We start from the raw sequence: 13,446 nt of genomic DNA on the forward strand, positions 1-13,446 counted from the left end.
CTAAATGGAACTTACTAAACCAAGCCCGAGGTGATTGTTTCAACCCATATAGGGACTTTTTTAACATGCACACCTTTTGTTCACTGCCTTTGGCACAGAACCCTGGGGGTTGGGTCATGTACACCTCCTCTTCCAAGTCACCATTCAAGAAGGCATTCTTGATGTCCAATTGGTGAAGATCCCAGTCAAGATTTGCTGCCAAGGAAAGGAGAATTCGGATAAAGTCTCTGCATAGTCTACTCCATATACCTGTGTGAAGCCTCTTGCTACTAGTCTAGCCTTGTACCTTTCAACAGTTCCATCAGCTTTGTGTTTCATTGTGAACACCCACTTGCACCCCACTGGTTCCTTCCCCTCAAGAAGATCTACCAACTCCCATGTACCATTTTTGTGTAAGGCATCAATTTCTTCTTGCATTGCATCTGTCCATTCAGGTTTTGACAAAGTTTCTGCCACGGTCTTAGGGATGGGGACACTATCCATAGAAGAGAGAAATGCACGGTACGAAGGTGAAACATGCTCATAGGACACAAAGTTAGAGATAGGATGATTAGTGGTACAAGATCTAACACCCTTTCTCTTAGCAATAGGAATATTAAGATCATTGGGGACAGGTGAATCAACATTTAAAGGAGCAATGGGAGCAAGTGTACCTGGCTGATGAGACGGATCTACCTCGGGTGAATTCGATGATGTTGGTTGCATAGTGCCTGGCTCCACGGCTCTTGAACTCTGCTGGCTCTTAAGGCGACGATGAAAAACCCCGAACGGAGGAGGATCGGGTAAAGGAGGTAGTTGAATCTGAGTCGTCACCTGTTTCTCCTCATCCCTACTCTCCCCTGAGGAGAAACCGAGAAGAACGGTTGACTCTCAAAGAATGAGACATCAATGGAAACATAGTACTTGCGGGCAATGGGATCATAGCAACGATACCCTTTTTGAGATGAAGGGTAACCAAGAAAAACACAAGGAATAGCCCGAGGGTCAAGTTTACCACGAGTAGGTGACAGGTTGTGGACAAAACAACGACACCCAAAAACACGCATCAGAATGGTGGACAACGGGGTTGTAGGGAACAAGAGCTGATGTGGGGCCTTATACTCTAGTAGCCGAGAGGGCATACGATTGATGATATATGTCGTACACAATACTGCATCCATCTAGAACTGTTTTGACATATTCATATGAATCAACAAGCCACGAGCAACTTCGAGAAGGTGATGGTTTTTTCGTTCAGCCACACCATTTTGTTGGGGTGTCCTGACACAAGATCTTCGCTGAAGTGACCCACTCGAAGCAAAGAACTTCGTGAGATCACTATGGAAATATTCCTTTGCATTGTCTGACTGGAAAATATGAATTTCCGTTTGGAACTGAGTGAACACCATGTGTTGAAAATCTTTCACAATTTGTGGCACTTCATCTCGAGATCGTATAGGGTAAACCCAAGTGTATCGAGAATAACCATCAATCAAAGTAACAAAATACTTATAGCCAGTCGCAGTAGGTAGAGTAACAGGGTCCCAAACATTAGAATAAATAATATGAAATGGAAATTCAGATATTTTATTTCTTAAAGGTAAAGAACTTCTACAATGCTTACTCAACTGACAAGTTTGGCACTGTAACTGACTCACTAACAAGGATTCAAACAACTTTGGGAACATAACTTTTAACGACTCAAAAGAAAGATGACCTAAACGACTATGCCATAAATAAGCCTAACTCTCACTCGACAAACTTGTGGACTCAGTCGCCACTAGACCAGCATTATTCTCCAACACGTAGAGACCATCCACCATGCTTCCTCTTCCAATCGTCTTCCCCGAGGTCAAATCCCGAAACACACATGAAGACGGAAAAAAGGTGACTGAGCAGTTCAAAGAGTGAGTAATACTACTAATGAACAACAAATTAATAGGTAATTTTGGAACATGCAAGACATTAGGAAGAGTAAGACCAAGTGGGAGAGATATGGTGCCTCGGCTAGCTATGGTAGAAAAAGAACCATAAGCCATTCTTACCTTATCTCTCCCAGAGAGAATGTTATATGTCTGGAACAAATTTAACTTACCGGTCATGTGATTTGAGGCTCTGGAGTCCATAATCCAAGGTGAATCAGTAGTATGAGATGACACATGGAAGGCTGTGGCATTACCTGATGTAGATGCAAATGACATAGAAGGAGTAGGCCCAGAACCAACTTGGTGGAGAGTCCTACCATACAATTCCAAATGTTCACGGAAGGAGTTGATAATATCTTCCTTAGGGTCAGAATCGGGATGTCTCTCCTGAGTTATGGAAGGACTAGTCTCTGTCGATGCCATATTAGCTGAGTTATACCTTTTTTGATTATGCTGGCCTAGTTTCTTGCCATGATCCGGTGCTGACTTCTTACCCAAATCCTGTGCCCATTTAGGTTTTCCATGGAGATCCCAACATGTATATTTAGTGTATCGTGTCTTCTGGTAGTGAGTGCACCAAAGCTTGCTTTTATCTTCTGGTTTTTTTTTGAGTGTCACCCCTTTTAAAGCCACCTCCAACATTTGTATCTGAATTTCCCCGGACCGCTAGGGCAACTGACTCCCCTTCTACACCATTCATCACACTTCTTCTGCTTTCTTCTGACTGCACCAAGGCATACACCTCCTGGACTGATGGCAAGTCTTTACTACCTAAGATTTGTACCTTGATGGACTCATATGACGAATTCAGCTCTAGGAGGAAGGCAAACACGCGTTGCTGTGATACAAGTGACTTATAGGCCTTTGCATCTGTAGAGAAGATGGGCCGAATGGCCCATAGGTTGTTATTGTATATTATCTTTATGTTCTCTGTAATGGGCCTTATTCTGGACCCATACTCTTCTATGTTCCTTTTTTGTAATTTCTTGTCCAACTAAGGACCTCTCTTGTAATTACTAAAAGATTAACTTAATAAAAGAGTATTAGAATGTTAGAGGGAGGTTAAGTTCGAACTTCTAATCCTCTAACTCTCCTTGCCGCAGAGATTTCAAGGTGGAGAAATATGCTGCAAGGGATTTCTCCCCCTGTCTCAGATTCTTCACATCACTCCTTAGTTGATAGGCTCTGGCTACATTCAGTTTTTGGGAGTACGTTTCTGCAACACTATCCCATATTTCCTTAGCCGAATTCATTCAGAGATAATGCTGACTAATTTGTGGCTGCATTGAATTCACAAACCACCCAATCACTGTGTAATTGTCTTGCACCCATTTCTCATAAGAGGGATCATCCACTGGGGGAGCTTTCTTGCTCCCAGAGATAAACCCCCACTTCCCTCTACTGCAAATATGAATTTTTACAGATTGTGACCAGGCAAAATAATTGGTTCCATCCAGTTTAACTGTAGTTACAGCCAACAAGGAATCAGTTGTAGTTCTCGAAGTATGTCCATATTCAGCAGTACTCTTGTTCTCAATTTCTGAGAAGTCCATTATGTAACAACTCCAGTTAGGGTTTCAGCAAGCTACCAATAGTATACTGATTTTAAAGAACTCAGATTGAGTTGAATGAACAACAAACATAGCAACTCACAAACTCAGTTCAGGCGTAACAGCCGTGAGAACCGAGTTCGGTGGTAGCACTTTCAAGAAGAAGGAAGCCTGATTCAGCCTTCAAGGAACAATTAGCCGACCTCCAAACACTATGTATTCTTGGTTCCCAACAATATTTTCCCAAAGAGAACAAAAAATATAATCCACAGTACTTAAGAGACCTTTTTACAAACACTATGTATGCAGCAGTCAACACTCCACTATTAACAAGTAGGAATCATTTCAAGAACACTCCGTATAGGTCCAAGAAGTAGCTGAACTAAAGTAGAGGCTTGTACCACTCAGTTTAGATCAGTTTTCAGTAGTTTGGAAGTCCAATAACAGTCGAACCACACTTCCAGAATAACCCTGAAATTTCTGAGTAGAATCAGTCTAGCAACAGTGGGCCGAATGGAGGTGTGCTTTGAATGCTTTAAGAATCCTCCCAAATAACAAAATAACTCAGCAAAGAACTGAGAAAACAACTTACAGTATCTCTGGTTTGAACTTCAAACCAGGCCGAACACTTTGCTCTCTGAGCTAGCTTCGAAATCCCTTTTCTCTGATTTCAAATCAGGCTGAAAAGCTTGCTCTCTGATTCTTCCTGGTCACCGAACCCTTCTCCAAGTGTATAGAAACTTGGGCACCCTCCAATGACCTCCAAGAACCAGGCGAATGACTGTAAACATTCAGCCCTAGGACCTCCTTATGCAGTTGGCTGAACTAGAACCACATGAGGGACACGCCAAGCAATGACCCGCTCTGATACCAAGTTGAAAAACAGTCCTAAAAGTATGGGACTGTGCTAGAAAACCAGAAAAACTAACAAGAGAAGATTAGAGAAGATTAGAGATGGAGAGAGAGAGAGAGAGAGAGAGAGAGAGAGTTGCGGCAAGGAGAGTTAGAGGATGAGAAGTTCGAACTTAACCTCCCTACACTCTAATACTCTTTTATTAAGTTAATCTTTTAGTAATTACAAGAGAGGTCCTTAGTTGGACAAGAAATTACAAAAAAGGATCAGAGAAGAGTATGGGTCCAGAATAAGGCCTATTACAGAGAAGAACATAAAGATAATATACAGTAACAGCCTACGGGCCATTCAACCCATCTTCTCTACAGCATCTTCATTACACTTCCAATTCACATTCTGATAGTGATCAAGTTCTTTCCATATTGATCTCAAATCAGAATAGTACATCGAGAGACTCCTCTCCCCCTGCTTGCAAGTAGAAGATTCAGCTTGTAGTTGATATATCTTGGCATAGTGTCACTGTTCTGAATAAGTGGACTTCGCTTGTTCCCATATCTCACAAGCAGTTTCAGCCCACATAAAAGTCTTCCTTACTTGTGGCAGCATTGAAACCAAGAGCCAAGACGTCACCATACTGTTCTCTTGGTTCCACCTATCATGCTCAGCACTTCCATACTTTGGTTCCTTTACTCTCCCATTGATGTATCCAATTCGCCCCCTAGCAGTGATATAGAGTTTTATCCCCCTAGACCACTCAAGGTAATTCAGACCATCAAAGGGAATGACAGCCATGGGAAAGCTCATATCCATTCCCCCACTCACTCCATTGTGGCTCCCTGAGATCTCTGAAGTAGCAGAATTCTTAGTCGACACGTTCAAGCAGTTAATCAGTCCCAAACACCAGACTTAGGACCCCTCCTTACTCCATAAAACAATGCTCCACTCAGTTCACATCACACACTCGGGTTTACCAACCAGATTGAGCACAAACAGTACCAAATTCCGGACAAAAACTGAGGTAATATTCGGCAGATTTCAGACCTGTTTAGTTTTATCAGTCCCCACCTAACAGAATTCCAGAATCTAACAGCCACTAATCAGCAGGAGAGATCCTTCTCACTTATAGTCAACTCAAACCATTGAGAAGACAGGTCAGCGTTGACCTACAGTTGTCTTAACACATGAACAGGATCACACGATCCAAGAAAACTAGGGTTACACAGGTTAGACAGCATTCAGCCGCCCCAGATTCATAGGGTTTTCACTCGACACATGACCAAGGAGAGTAAAGAAGAGAAGAAATAGGGAGAACTGTACCAGTTGTAGCTATTATGTAGTCCAGAATCAGATTTCTTTTCTGCTAGTCAGTTCGATCTGTTCTTTGGGTTGATTGATCTTCTCTTGACAGTAGGGTTGGTTGATCTGCTCTCTTTTAATCAGCATTCCCGCTCTGATGCCATATTGACAGTGTAGTCGGCCAGAGGTAAGCGGAAGAGGAGAGAAGAGAAGAGAAGAAGAAGAGAAGAGAAGAGAGGAGAGAAGAGATAAGGTTTGCAATGTAACAGTCCTGGCGGCGCCAGTGCTTATTTTACTATATATAGGGCGGCAGAAATAACAAGGGAAAAGACCCTTGTGCCCCTGAGTACAATAACAGACATAACAGAAATAAAAAACACTTTAATTAGACAAACAGGCCCTAACATCTGCAACTAAGTTATTTTAACATTATTCCAACAGTAACCATATAATTGTATTAATTATGAAGAAAAGAGAACTTATCATATACCCCAAACCAGATATAGAGAAGAATATAGAACAGTGCAAAAGCTGACAGTAGCAGTATTTTTTGTAGTACAGAGAAGAAAACTATTGCATTACATTGACACATGGCCCAGGTACACTCCACAAAAGATTGCCCCTATTTACATCATTACTTGCAAGTGCATCTAATATTGTATTGGCTGATTGAGGTATCAGTAGTTGATTGAAACTGCAATAAATCTGTGTATTTAATCAAAGAAATCAAGAGAAACTGATTTACAACAATAAGAAGGAAGAAAAGAGATTGTATTTTATTAGATCTAAACATAATTAATGAGAAAATTACAAGGATGCCCCTAATAGGATGGCTGCAAGAGTAAACACATAAATAAAGGGCTTTAGGCCCATTAATATAAAATAAAAGAAAGCAAAGACAAGAACTAAAGGTCGACCCAACAGCTCAACAATATCCATTTGAAAAAGTAGTTCAAATTAGATGCCAAAAGATTTAGCTTCCCTAATCACTTATTGCAGTATCCAAGGACTCTCCATTTTGTTTTCTATCCAGATTAGGACCACTTTGCAGTCTTCTTCCACAAGCAGAAGGAGAGGTGAACACTGACACAGCAACATGTTCACACCAATATGCCTTTCAAAAAACAAGGAAAATAGATCAGGTCGTGACCCGCTCTGATATCTTGTCAGAGTTGGGTCAAGAAGAAGAAGGTGAAGATGAAGAGGAGTTGATCAGGTGTGTCAAAACTGACCCCCACACCCAGAAAGTTGGTCTTTATATTAAAAGATAAAAGGATTATTCTGCCCTTAAGATACAAACAGTGTACAGCCAATATACAAGTAGTGTACAGTAAAGTAAAGCAAATATACAAGGGAAAATGAAAAAACTAACCAGCCCTAATCTGCTGAACATTGAAGCTGCACGACCAGTGAAGAAGATTTTCCTTTTTCTTTCTCTCTAGTGGCTGTATTCCTTGAAGTTTCTTGCTTCTTGGATCACCCATGCTTGCTACATCAACTGATCTTTGCTGTGCTTGGTTTGGATTTGTTCTAAGAAGGTTTCAATCCTTATCTTGGAGTGGAAACATGCTGCTGCTCTCTTGTTAGTCATTTTCCAGGACTGTTATAGGAGTTCATTTTGGAGTGGATTAAATCAGGTTCCAAGAAGATTTTGATTCTTCTCTTGGATTAGCTACTCCTTTAGTCCATCAGGTCTCAAATTAGTCCTTTTGACCAAGTTTGGCATTTCCTATTCTCCCCTTTTTTTTTTTTTGTTTCCTCATGCTTAAGTAGCTTTGTTCTTTTTCCTATTGTTACTTGACCAATATTGTTAACAGTTGATCAGTATTCTTAACTGTCAAGAGAGAGACTAATTATTCTATTGTTGCTGCTTGGTTTCCTTTTTAATGGTTGCGGGAAGAGCTGATATTCTTTCTATGAAGTTCAATGGATCTAACTATGCCTTGTGGAAGTTTCATTTCCAATTTCATGTTGAAGCCAAGGGACTTTGGGGCTATTAGGATGGCTCAACTATTAATAGTGTAAAAATTACCTCTTGGATCCTAGGTTTGGTTGAAGTTGACATTGCCATTCTGATGTGTGGATACAGGACTACTTATGAGATACCAATACCTGGAAAAAGTATATCAACAGTCCAATATCTCTTGGCAATATCAAATAAAAGTAGATATATGTTCTAGAGAGGAAGATTCAAGAGTATTATGCTGGATTCATTAATTTATGGACTAAATATGAGCTAGTGCACATGGGAGAGGATCCTTCTAATTGTTGTGTCAAGTTCATGAAAACACATTTTGATAGAAGAAACTTTATGCATTTTCTAATGCATCTTAGGCCTGAATATGAAGTTGTTAGGTCTAATATTCTGACTAGGGAAACACTACCAGACTTGGATACTATTCTTGGGGAGCTTCTAAGAGAAGAAACTAGATTGACTACTCAGATTGCATTGGATGGAAAGAGGGACTCTCTAATTTGGATACTGTTTTTTCACCACCAAACCGAAAGGAAAGAAGTACAGTGTTATGAATGCAAAGGACTTGGACATATGGCTCCTATTGTAAGAAACAAGGGAATATTATCTCAGAATGTCCTACTCGACCTCCAAAGGGAGGTGGGACTAGTTAGAAGAAAGATCCACATAAAGCATATCAGACCTCAATGGAGGGTATAGATGGCTCATCCTTATCTATTTCTTTAGTGCCAGAAGGGAATACTATATGTGTCATGACAGAAGTAAAGATCTGTCAGCTTATGTCCTTGGCCATCTCTTTTGCCTTCTCTTCTATCGACTTGTCTAGTAAGTTTCTTTCTTTTTGCCCTTCTCCTAATCATCTATGGATCACTGATTCTGATGCCTCTATTCACATGACAAGGGCCTTCCTTGGTAAGTCTCCTAGGCCTATTTCTTTTGGTAGACATGTTATTTCTAATGGTGGAAGGCTAGATATTATTGGATGTGATGATCCATTTTTTGTCTACTAAATCTTCTCCATTTCTCTTACCCAAGACTTTGTACCCCAACTTACAACCAATTTGATCTCTGTTGGACAACTTGTTGATGATGGTAAAATTGTTTTTTTTTTTTTTCTTCTAATGGTTGTTTGATACAGGATCAACGAATTGGGGAGGTCAAGGGGAAGGGGGCATAGACCGGGACGGTTGTTTCTCTGGAATTCAAGAAGAAGGCTCCCTCTACATCTTCTTCCATTTTACTTTCTACTACACCTTGTTTTGAAACTTCTAATTGTAATAATGCTTGGAATTTATGGCATAGACGTTTTGGACATCCTTATTCAAAGAAGTTGATTTTTTTTGTTTACTTCTAGGAGCTTGCCATTTTTGGTTACTTTGCTTAAAGATGCCAACAAAGATTGCATTATTTGTTCCTTGTGAAAAGCCATGTCTTACCATTTCCCTCTTCATGTGAGCATGCTTCTTTTCCTATTCAATTTATACATAATGATGTTTGGTTGTCTCCAGTTGTTTCTGGGTTGGGTTACAAGCATTTTGTGACAAATGGATGATTGTACTCGCTTCACCTGGATTTACTTTCTTCATAAGAAATCCCAAGTTTTTTTCATCTTTTAAAATTTTTGGGCCCAGGTCACTGCTCAGTTCAAAACTACTATTTGCATCCTATGTGTTGATTCAAGGGGAGAGAGTACTTTGGTGAATACATAACAAAAAGGAGTCACAGAAAGAAAGAATAGACACATTTTGAGTGTTGTGAGGACTCTTGCAAGATTCACATCTTCCTACATGGTTTTGAGTGGAAGTGACCAACATTGCCGTGTATATTATAAATCTTCTTCCCTCATCAGTTTTGAGTAATTCTTCTCCTTTGCAGTCTCTTTTTAACCATCCCTCAGACTTCTCTATGCTTTGTGTGTTTGGTTGCATTTGTTTCGTTCATCTTCTTCCATAAGAAAGCACCAAGCTCACAACCCAAGCTGCTTTGTGTGCCTTTATGGGTTATAGTCCATATCATAAGGGATTTCTTTTCTATGATCCTAAGGCCCATTGCATTTGCATTTCTTGTAATATCATTTTTCTTGAAAATATTTCCTATTTTGAACATATTGTTAAGTTGCCTGCTCCGCCTATTTCTTTGTTGTATAGCTTAGACTCTACAAATTCTATGAATGCATCTCCATCATTTTTAAAGCCTCTTCTAACATTTTTCCCTAAGTGGTCAGCTGTTCCAGCCCCTATACCTCTTCCTTCTTCATCAGTAGACATTGGTCATCCCACTTCCAGTGACGTTGTAAGTCCCTTTGTTTCCCATCTGATTCCAATTTATCTCCTGCTCCTACTGTGTCATTCATCTAGAGTTTTCTAGATCCCCTGATTTCTATGCTTTTCCTTTAGACCATAGCTCCTTGTTTATTGTGTTGTTGTCTACAAATATCCCTAAATCATACTAGCAAGCTGCTGTCCTTCCTCATTGGAGATGCCATGGACACGAAACTTCAAGCCCTTTTTGAGAACGACACCGAGGAGCTTGTTTCTCCTCCAAATGTCTCTATCATCGGTAGCAGATGGGTGTACTCTATGAAGTTAAAAGCAAATGGAAGTCTTGCCTGATATAAGGCTTGCCTTGAAGAGTATGGGATAAATTATGAAGAGACTTTTGTATTAGTAGCAAAGATGACAACAAGTCGATTACTTTTGGCAATCTCTTCAATTCAGCAGTGGATGCTTCATCAAATGGATGTGAAGAATGCTTTTCCACATGGGGAATTAAAGGAAGTTGTGTACATGAAACCTCCTCTTGGGTATTGTGATAACTCTCATTTTGTTTGTTGTCTCAAGAAATCCCTATATGGTCTTAAACAAACTCCAAGAGCCTGATTTGATAGATTCCGTTTTGTCATTATTTGATAGATTCCTTCCAGTGTTCTTCGTGGAAGTGTTGATGTCTCTAGTGCAATGATAACCACTGTAAGACTTGATGGGACTAACTTTCAGGTGGTCTCAATTTTCTAAGCTTATCATTGGAGGAAGAGGCAAGCCGGGATTCCACACATAGCTTGCAACTACTTGTTACTTGGCTAGTGTGCTCTATGCATTATCCAAGTGGCTAGTGTGAAGACCTGAAGTTTGCCAAGTGGGGGTAAGACAATTGTGATGTCTTGACTATTGTGCTCCATGCAGCCGCATATAGCCTGTAACTACATGCTTCTCTCCATTGCCAAAGACATTTGGGATATGGTTGTCACCTATTCTCAGGCAAAGAATACAACTAGAGTTTATCAGATCTGAAGGTAGGCTTGCAATGAGCGTAAGGGGGAGATGACTGTGGCTATGTACTTCTCTTATTTGCAGTCACTTTTGTGAAGAAATTGATCATTTGGAGGGCCCTAGAATGGAAGGATCCTGAAGATGGTAGGCATAATTGGAAATATGGTGGAAAGAGTGCTCAAATGGAAAATTCTTTGTTAAATCATGTTATCTAGATCTCAGCATAAAAAGTTAAGATTCACCAGTTAGGTGTGTAGGGAAATCTGGTAGCCCCAAGGATTGAAGCTTTTGCGTGGCTGGTGGTAATGGGCAACATCTTGACTGTGGATCACTTGAAATCAAGAGGTTTTAGTATGGCTTATAGGTGCTGTTTATGCAACGTGCAGGAGGAGAATGTCTGTCATTTGTTTTCCTGTTGTAAGATTGCTGGTTTCTTGTGGAGATTGTTCACTGCTATGTTTGGGGTCTCTGATTTTCATCCAAATTCAGCTGCAGAAATTTTCTCTTCATTGCCAAAGTTGAGAGGTAGCAAGAAGGTGAAGGTGATTTAAAGTTACATTCCATTTGAAATATATTGGAATATTTGGAAGGGGAGGAATAGAAGAATTTTTGAAGATAAAACTTGTAGCTTGGACAGGATCGTAACTGCTGTCAGCAAATCTATGGCTGATTGGGTTATGGTGCTTCCAAAATTCAGACAAATTGGAAAGGAGAACCTGGGGAAAAAGTTAGAGGAAGTTTTGGGTTTTCAAATTTGTAATTTGGAAAACTTATTTTGATTCTTGGCAATTTCCTTTATTGTTGTAAGTGGGTGATGCCTTGTCACCTAATAGTTTGTATTCTTTTATTTTAATGGAATTTTATTTTACCTATAAAAAAATATTGGAAATATGTTGAGAAGAATAGGGATTTTGATTTCCTGGCTAGGTTAAATGCAAAGTTTGATTTCACTAGGCAATATATAATTAGTGTTGACATTTTGTCCCTTGCAGCTACATACTCCTTGGTTTAGGGAGAGGAGAGTAGAAGAGAAGCTATGGTGTAGACCGTTGTTGTTGAGCACTGGGTTTTCATGTCATCTAAACCTAGGTAGAGTGCAAACAAACATGTTGCCAATGAAAAAACCGATGATGTGGTTTGTGAATATTGTGAAGCCTAAACACACCAAGGACAAGTGTTGGAAGCTGGATCTACATTTAAAACCTGAGAGATTTAAAATAGGGAAGAAGAGTAGTGCTCACTTGGCTACTTTTGGTGCTGATAGTTGATCCCTTGGTAACTTCTCCACACAATTATCCAATGTCATGGACAAACTTAGTAGCCTTTTGATTCATTTGATGTGATGGATAAACTTAGGAGCCTTTTGATTCATTTGGAGAAGAGTGGGTCATCTATTTCTACTTGTTCAATTAATCCTTCTAGTGCCTATGCTAAAATAGGTATGACACTTGTTTGTCATCCTTCTTCTCTTAGATCCTGGTTATTGATTCTGGAACTAGTGCACACATGATTGGTATGCCTCCTACTTTACCCCATATAAGTTAACTTCAAGGAAAGGTAAGATTACTGTTGCTGATGGATATTAGACTTCAATCTCAAGTCTAGCTTAGCCATAATATTCCCCTAAGCTTTCTACTTCATGTACCTCAATTGCACAAATACCTTTGTTTGTAAGCTCCCTTACAAAATCCCATAATTGTTCTGTAACTTTCCTTCCCTCTCATTGTATTTTTAGGACCTGAGCACGGGGAGGATGATTAGAAGTGGAAATGAAGTTGATGGAGTTTACCTTTTTGGTCATGCTTTTGAGCAAGGTTATTGTGCCAGATTGAGTCTTGTCAAAATGAAAAATTGAGTCTTTTTAAATCACGGTATTGCTGTCTTGGACATGTGTCCTCTAGTTCCATAAAACTTTTGTTCCTAGTTTGTGCCAATTTATATTTGGTCTGAGTCTTCCATATGAAGTCTGTCATCTGTTAGAGCAGTATAGAACCACATGTTTTGCCAATAATATAAGAAGTAATGTTTTTTTGGAAAAAAGGTAACTATTATATTCAAAAGGGCAATTCATTTAATACATATTGATGTTTAGCGCCCATATTTTATTCCTTGCATGGGTGGATACAAGTATTTTATTCTTTTCATCGATGACTACTCTCGATACACTTGGTCACATCTGATGAAAAGTAGGGATAAAGTCCTTTCCATTATGTAGCACTTCTTTTGCATGGTGGAAACACATTTTGAGAAGAAGATCAAAATAATAAGATCAGACAATGCTAAGGAGTACTTTGAAAAGCATCTATGAACTTTTCTCAAGGAGAAAGGAATAATTCATTAAAGCTCTTGTATTGCACAACAGAATGGAGTTGCAAAAAGGAAAAATAAACATGTGGTTGAAATTGCTAAAGGCTTGCTCTTCCAAATGCGTGTTCCAACTTGTTTCTAGGGAGATGTAGTTGAAACAGTTGTGACAATTGGGAAATACTTTTGTATATAAATAATGTATGCAGTTATTGGAAGGTAAAAACATCATCATCATCATCAAAGCCTTATGCTTCATACTGTACATTGTAATCCATGGTGTTGATCATGGGAT

At 39.6% G+C, this 13,446-nt stretch overlaps 1 protein-coding gene across 1 annotated transcript in view; it reads left to right on the plus strand.

Annotated features, from left to right (window-relative positions):
* CLUB (TRAPP II complex TRAPPC10/CLUB) overlaps window positions 1–13,446 on the plus strand; it is a 90,999-nt gene that overhangs the window by 6,451 nt on the left and 71,102 nt on the right. The window lies entirely within an intron of this gene.

The sequence above is a fragment of the Nelumbo lutea genome, chromosome 1 (assembly GCF_056320005.1).
Source record: "Nelumbo lutea isolate HS-2025 chromosome 1, American lotus-T2T, whole genome shotgun sequence".
Lineage (NCBI taxonomy): Eukaryota > Viridiplantae > Streptophyta > Magnoliopsida > Proteales > Nelumbonaceae > Nelumbo > Nelumbo lutea.